Source organism: Phasianus colchicus, chromosome 21, assembly GCF_987193195.1.
Source record: "Phasianus colchicus chromosome 21, bPhaCol1.hap1.1, whole genome shotgun sequence".
Taxonomy (NCBI): Eukaryota; Metazoa; Chordata; class Aves; order Galliformes; family Phasianidae; genus Phasianus; species Phasianus colchicus.
In genome coordinates this window covers 3,854,605-3,862,828 of record NC_143456.1, presented here as the reverse complement: position 1 = coordinate 3,862,828, position 8,224 = coordinate 3,854,605, and positions in this window count along the sequence as shown.

Sequence of the window (8,224 nt, the reverse complement as noted above, 5' to 3'; positions counted from 1 at the left end):
AGTAGTGAAAAGATTATTGCCTTCAAATTATTTACATGTATCCTTTATGATTTCAGAGGGAATAGCAAGATTGCAATTAAATTCAACCTTATTAGCATTAAACCCCAAAGCAATCATTCCAAATAGATCTGAAAAAGAACCCCCAAGAGTGAACAGTGAAAAGGAAATTGTTTCCACATTCTTAATTCTGGCTATCAGTTTTAGTCTCCACATGTTAAAGAGACAGCAGTACCCCCATGCTGACTATCAGGCTGACAGTAATCTCAATGGGCTCTTCTTCAAAGATATTTTTGAGGATATAGGGAAGAAGGTACAAGTGGCTTGTGAGCTCTCCCATGTAGAGCGATAATTTCCTTGGACTGTCCAATACTCTCTCAGAAACCGAAGACTTGCAGTTTCCGAACCTTTTCTGTAATTTTCATAACATGACAGTTGTGAACTAGTCAGATTTGGGACCAATCTTGGGAAGGAGTGTATGTTGTGAGTTCAGAGCCCTTCTGGACTGAATGCCTAGCATGCAGTTGTCTGCTCTAATGGTAGGAGTCTGGATTCAGGCCGTCAGGCCTGATGTCAGCTGCTAAAACATGACTGGCTCTTAGAGAGTGATGGCATTTCTATCTGTCCTCCACTTGAGCCAGGGATGTGTAAAAAGCCATAGAAACAGTGAATGCTATTTTTAACCCAAATAAATTCGAATTACTTCTAAGCAGCATGTTGGACAAAAAATTGGTAGGCAAGAAAACAAAACTGAAAGCATGAGTGAAAATTTTATTCAGCCTGAAGTGTGATTCTTGTCCCTTCAGAAAGAACACATGGCCATAAGCAACTCCACAGTAACAAACCAGTACTTTGGGAACACAACTGGTTCTGAGGGTGTCTGCATTTGATGCAGGGAGGCTAGTCTGAGGGGGCTGGGGGCTGGTGGGTGTTGGTCTCTTTTAGTACATCTGAATCCAAGGGCTGGGGAAAGAAAACTACAACGTAAAGACAGTTTTGAACAACATTAACTGGAAATGCCCAGCAAGATCTGGCTTTGTTTTCACTCCTGCAAACTTGGGCTGAGTGTCAAGCTGCGTGGAAGGAACTTTAGCTTTAGCACATTGTGAGCATTTAGGAGAATTAGGTTGTTCTTAGATAACTGTATAGATTAGGCAGAAGAAAGGCTGGAATAGCAGTCTCTTCTGGGAACAATCATGGGTGAAAGCAGATTAATAAAAATAAATAAATAAAAGCATTTCTGTAAAGTTAATAGTTATAGAGAGATTTTTCTGATAGGTAGTAGGAGAATTTCTATAGAAAAGCTGCAATGCTTTGTATTCATTCATACACCCAATCTCCCTCTCTATAGCTTGAATGATTTTTTCATGTACCTGGTGTCAAATTGTATCTGCCAAGTCCTATTTGACACTTACAACACGCAGCTATGTGACTAATGTGTACTTGAAAGCAAAGTGAATGGTTGTTACGTCAGCTTCCACCCATGCTTCTTTTATTCTGATATTAGAAAATGTATTTTACAGTTGAAGATAATTTCACCTGGCTTTAAGGAACACTGGTGATGTCAGGGATATAGAGAGCTTCAAAGCTCAAAAAAAGGTACATATTTTACCCTCCTTCTACTCACAAATGGATCGCTGTTCTTTCAAATGGTTTTATTCCGACAAGTATATGTAAAGGCTACAGCTGCTATCCTAATGCTTTAGACGTGCAGCATGAGGGCTCTGAAGGTAGTCTGTTTCTTGGCTGAAACTCCAGACCTGGAGCTGGGAAGGAGATCAGGTCCTTGGAGTTAAAAATAGCAGCAAAGACCTGCTTTGCCTCTTACTGAGCACAAAACCTCTCACAGACTCCTCTGCCTAACTTTCTCTTGCTTTTAATTTTTTTTACTGCATCCACAGATGAGATTATTAGGAATCCATTTCTAAGTCAATAGCAAATCACGAGCCATTGACCACCTGGAACTATTCCTGATTAGAAAATGCAGTTTCTGACATAATCTTTCCCATGACCCCGTTCCCCTTGCAAGGACTGCTTCAGCTAACAGAGCAGAGAGCAATGAGCAGTCACTGCTGGTATTGGCAGCATGGTGAAGAAAATCTGGAAGGCTGAGATGACAGCATCACTTGTGGTTTTATCCCAAAACACTGGAACAGAGTTCAGAGCCATGATACAGGCTGATATCCAGTAGTTTTAATTTTGCTCGTGGATTCAATGAATTACTGAACTAATACAAAAAGTCTTCTCAAAGTATTGTCACTGAAACAGGGAGCTAGTCTTCCAAAAGTAATTGAGGTAATTACTCAGGTGTGAGGTGATTCTCCACGTGTCACAGGGCAAGCTGTCAGGGTCAGCTGCAGGGGGAGGCTATACTATTGAACAGCTCAGTGAGGTTCCTCATCTTGACAGAAGGAAACACATGGAGACAGCAGAAAAAATCAATTTGTAAACATACTCAGTGTTAATTATTTATCTTGCAGGACAGGTTGTGCAAAGGTTTCCATAAGAAGCAAGTTTCTCTCAAAGGACCAGCTAAGGACCCCCCAATGCTCCAAATAGAGCAAGCTACATCTATCATTTTCATGCTTTCTTTCATCAGTTCCAAATACTGCTGTATGATTCTGCTGTATCTGGAGAGGAGATTCTTACAATGACTCTCTTCTGCACAAACAAGTCTCTCATCAGCTATAAAACCCATAAATATTAATGTTTCATACAGCACTGGAACATAGTGACCAAGTTTGAATCCCAGATCTGCTCAAACTGATTTTTCTAGATGCTTCTCTTTGCTCTGCCTGATCTGTTGAGATGATTAGTTAGTTACCTTTCAGAAATAGATTAAATTACTATTCATTCTCAGCAGAATGGGGTCTTACATTCAGAGACAGCGTGGAGATGTCACTGTAGATACTCTACACTTACACATTAGTGTGCCATGTTGGGTTAATCAGTGATGGTGCAGTATACTCTGTCTTGTTGTAACCCCCAAGGAGAACCACACTCCTGGTGCTTACTCTAAAAATATCTCATGTCCTGAAAAAATGCTGACCTTGTACTTTTGGCCAGAAAACATTTTTTATTTGAAAACAGAACGTAATGTAGAAATTTACTCAGGTTTGGTAAGTTTTTAAATGTGTTCTACTCCAGTTTTGGTTTGGTTTAGTTTTCTGGAAAACAGAAACCAAGAAAGCTGGATTGTCTCTAAACTTTATTTTTATTTGAAGTTCTGCTAACAAAAATAGCCAGCTACCAACAGCCTGACAGACTTCTGATTCTGAGACTAGCCTAGGGAGAAGCTGGAGCCTAGAGGCTGTGTGTAGGTGAATGGAAGCTTGCAAATGTGAGGCAGCTCCAAAGAAAAGACTATGCCTTCGTCCATCTAAGTGGCCACAGGAGGCATATGGGAAGCATTCCCAGAAGAGAAATAGCACTTAACAGCACATATGGCAGAATCTATATAGTGCTTGCCATCTCCCAATTAGAAAAGGATATGAATCCTTTTTGTTCTGTACACTGAAATGAGGCTACCAAAAGAACTGAATAGAAAATGGTGTGTTCCATCAAAGGCACAACACTTTAGTACCCTGTACAGGCTCCTGGACTGCTGGTCCCCTGTTCTGACAAGGACCACACAGTGTAACCTGTGAGGCAATGTCACCAATACTCCTGCAAGGCTTACTTTGTAGGGCCTTCCCCTGCTTCTCGCTGTGAGCTGTCAGGGTCAGCTGCTGGGGTGAGGCTTTGGTACTTAACAGCCCAATGAGACGTCTCATCCTCACTGAGTGAAATGAGTGGAGACGGCAGAAAGAAAGTCAATTTGCAAACATGTTCAGTATTAATTATTTAGTGCATAGGGATGGGTGCTCATTGGATCCCTTACAGAGTAATGACAGTCTTTCCCTGAAGGGCCTGAAGACCAAGGCATTGGAAAATGGGGTGCAGCTATAAGCATGTTTTGACTGTTTCCAGATTATCTGGTTAGGTGAGCCAGATTTCTTCCTTCTTCTGGGCTCTGTTTGCAGTGGAAAATATATAGGGAGCAATGAAGGAGGAATGGTGGAATACACTGTTTGCCTTGCTCTTTTTTTAATATGGACAGATGAGGTGGAAGAGCAGTGTTTGGTCCAAGTTATGGAGATAGGTTCAATTAGATTGAAGCAAATGCTCCTTTTGGAAAGGAGCATGTGTTCCTCTAGTAGCTCCTGGCTTTCATCTGGCATAGCTATATTTGTGTCATATAGAAATTAGAGCTAGGGCACAATGACTTTGTAGATGTCTTGACAAGCAGTGCATTAACTCACTGAAGAAGCTGGATATCAGACATACTTTCTTCAAATTCCATGTGCTTGCCACAGAAGCAAACGGTACTCTGTGTTATCTATTGTACCCTGCATGCAGAAAGGTCAAAATTGCAGCAGGACATGCCTTTATCCATTTACCTCTGCAAAAATATTTTATAATCAACTGCATGTATGTTACAGGAATATGACTGTTTTAACTGGCTTTATGTTGGTGCATATCTGAGGAAACTGAAAGAGATCTTGAATGCTCTCCCAAGTCCTCGTGTCCCTGTATTGTTTGGGTTTGTAGAATCAAAGCACCTCCCCTAGTCTGTGTTCAGTTTGCAAGAAGAAAAGATCCTTAGAAACCTATGTGTGTTTGATCTTAGGAAGGGCTGAAACAAAGTTAGTATTTCCTCTGATAAACCATCTCCACTTTCTGCAGAAACAGGGTACAGATTTGTAAAAACAAACCAGGTTTGTCTAGTTCAAGCTCTACAGGATCAGAATGTCATTTGGAGGCTGTTAGGATTCAGTTTCTCTTCAAACATTTTTCTCTACTAAACAGTGCTTGTTCTGGCCCAGTGAAACGCAGTATAACTTTTCACTTCAGCTCAGTCACTCCTCTACTTTGGACAGAGCCTAAACCACTAGAGGTTAGGGGAGAAGCAGTCAGGGAGACCATCTGAAAAATGGAGATAAGGATAAAATTTGGCAAGGAAGGCAATTCTCCATGGCTATACCATCTAGACTAATTTGGAGAGCATTGATTTTTAGAGAGTCTTCTAGGGAAGGCAGAGGAGTGTTACAGCTATTTGACATCTTTATTCAGTCCTTGGCTTTGCAACAGATTTCTAGTGAGACCTTTAGCAAGACATCTAATTGCTCTGTGTCATAGACCTCCATCTGTCATGCAGGGATTTTTGCTGCATGTTGTGTTTTCTTAATTCTCATCCAGAACCATGTGGCAGTGGTTCTCTTCCCCCATATGGGAGAGAGCAATAGTGCCCCACTACTCATTTGGGGCTGACTGAAATGCAAATAACTCACCATCTCTCATCTCCAAGCATTTTCTTCACCTAGAAAAACTTGTAAATTAGCCTGGCCTAATAAGAGGTTCAGCATAGAATGCAGGCTATCTGACAGATGAAAGATATTCACCAGATGCCCTTCAGTGTATCTTTGCTTTTCATCTGCAGCATATTGGTTATATACAGAGAATTCAGTCTATGCTTGCCAGAGTAGCTCCCAGCGGCAGTAAGTAAGGAGGTGAGGAAAGTGACACTCTTCTGATCATGTCCAAAGGTGATCTGAAGGTGGCAGGTGGCCATCCACCAGGAGAGGGAGCTGCCTGCCCTCTGATGCTGCAGATGCTGCACGTGATGTTTATGTGGCTATAGGAGAATTCAGGACCTGGGCAATACCCTGCTCTATCTCTCTGCAGGACGACACTATGTCACTTGAGTCTACTTCTTCAAGGGCTGCAGGGAGGCCAAGGGTGAAGGGAAACAGAGTATGAACAGATCTTGCCTTGGCTGTTTTCAAGGCTGAAATAGGTGTTAATCCTTAGAGAGGATTCCCACCATTGTCCTGGGGACTGAACAAAAAGACCTAGAACAGACGATTGGGATGGCAATAACAAAATCAGTGGGTGCAGGGCACTGCAGAGTATTAGCTTTGGGAGCTCTGTCCACATGGGAAAGGAATGACAGCATACAGCAGGGTGTGAACTGGTATTGTTGTGACTGAGCTGTAACAACAAACCTTGCTACAAGTATACTTAAGATGTTTTGAGTATTTTATACTTTTCTATTCGTTCTGTCATTTTTTTATCAAGAAAATTGAACTACTTCAGGAAACCCTGCTTGCATTCCAGGTTGAGCATAGCCGTGCATATGTGCATATTGTATGGTTACACCCACAGAAACGTTCCCCATGAAGGTATGCTCTGCACCTGTTGCTGACCTCCCAGGTTGAGCAAACTTTGTGTCTGGCTCATGCACATGTTCTTGCTGCTTGCTAGGGGCTGTGAAATAAAAGGTAAGGAAGTACCAGAAGGATTTGCAGTTGAGTCATGTGTATTGAGGATACGGGATTCCTAATGCATTTAGTTGCTCACACTGTTCTGCAAGAAACAGAGAATTTCCTTGTTCTCACAAGGTTGTTTGATTACAGTACTCATAGCATTCCCCCACCCCCATGGTAATAGGATTGCCACTTGTCTCCTTGGGGTGGAGAAAAATACTTCACATATTTTTCCTCCTCACTGCTCCTTTGCTATAACTCTCAGCCCTGGTCTTACAGCAAGTGGCAGCAAAAAGCCCCTTCCTAACTGCCTAGGGGAGTACTTGTGAATAGAGTCCTTTGGGTTGCTGCATGAGGGAAGGACTCTTGCTGCTGTAGTACCAACGATAAGCACACTCTTCCATACTGAGTGAAGTGATTGCTACTCAAGGAGTATTAGGCATGTGTGAATGATTGCACCCACAGCTTCACTGTTAGTGCTGCTCATTCTCCATCTGCTCCAAGAAAGATCTAGGAAAGCTGCCAGGAAAATACAGTAGTAAATAATGTTTCTGTTGCACCTGCCATCAGAGAGTGGCAAAGTGTTTTGAAAGCTTTGCCGAAGTCCTGCTGCCACTAGGAAATGGGAGTACATTCTTGTGAGTTCTGAAAACGTGCATACTGGGAAATACGGGGAGCAGACTTATCCCTTGGGCAACAAAGAGTTGGTGGCATCTATCTTCATTTTCATGCTTGCAATATGAACTCTCAGTTAAGGGAGGAGTATGGCAAATTCGATAGATGCCTCAACACGACACATGCAAGAAGTAGAAAGTGTTGCCAGATTGCTCAGTGAGGTTAAAAACAAAATAAAATCTTTTTATGACAGAAATGTTGGTGCTCCTGGGCTTGCTGTACCACAAACGCCCACTGGGCGGGACGTTGCACCTTCCTTCGCACTGCATGGTGCTGACAGCCCGTTAGGACCCCCGCACTAACTCACCTCCCGAGACTTACTGCTGCCAATCACTAACATCTTATACTTAAATCCCTTAAATAAAGCTCTTGGCTAATTCTTTCCTCTCTCTGCCACCTGTAAATAAATTTGGAGCTATAAAATATTCTGACCTTGCAACAGATACCAAGGAAGTTGCCTGCGTTGATTCAGTTATGATGCCCTGAAACAAAAGCCTCCCCACAGAGTCCATCATGTCAGTGCAGTGCTTCAAGAAGCATACTGTGTCCGAAGACAGAGCATGCAGTCCCTTATACTGCTCAGGCCCCGGCTGTGCTCTCACACAAAAATATTTCTTCTCAGAAGCAGTGGTAAAAAGAAAAGATGTTGGTGTGAAAGGCCTTGACTAAAAGGACTGCTGTACCCAAAAGCATGAAGAGCAGTGGGCTCACAGTTGTGCCCTGTATGAAAGTCTGTAAATTTGGGGCTTTATCCAAGCTCACAGCACAGCAGGAGGGCAGCAGACTGTGGATAGCTGGTTCAGAGGGAATTCTCTCTGCTTCTAGATGCTAGCACAGGTTGAGAGCAGCTTGTCCTGAACCTGTCAGTGACTGGCTACTGCTTTTACCAGCTTTACTCCTGCAGTTGTTTTGTTTTGTTTTGTTTTTTGTTTGTTTTTTTTTTTTTCACCTCCCTCCTTTTAGGACACTTTCAATACCTAGGCTGACGGCTGCTGCTAGATGCACCTGTTTGAGGTCTGATGCACGATGGGTAGCTGCCTTCTCACTCCTGTTAGCAGGCTTTGTTTCAGTATCTGACATGCCTGCTTTTCTCAGCTGCAGTTTGAATTAGGAGCCTTATGCTCTCCAGCCACTAGAGTGAAGTGCATCGCAGCTGACTGTTTGGCTGGATTCCTTGGCACTGGAGTTTGCAGTGCTGGTGTAATCACTGGGACACTTGACACAGTGTGCCAGTACTGCCAGCAAGG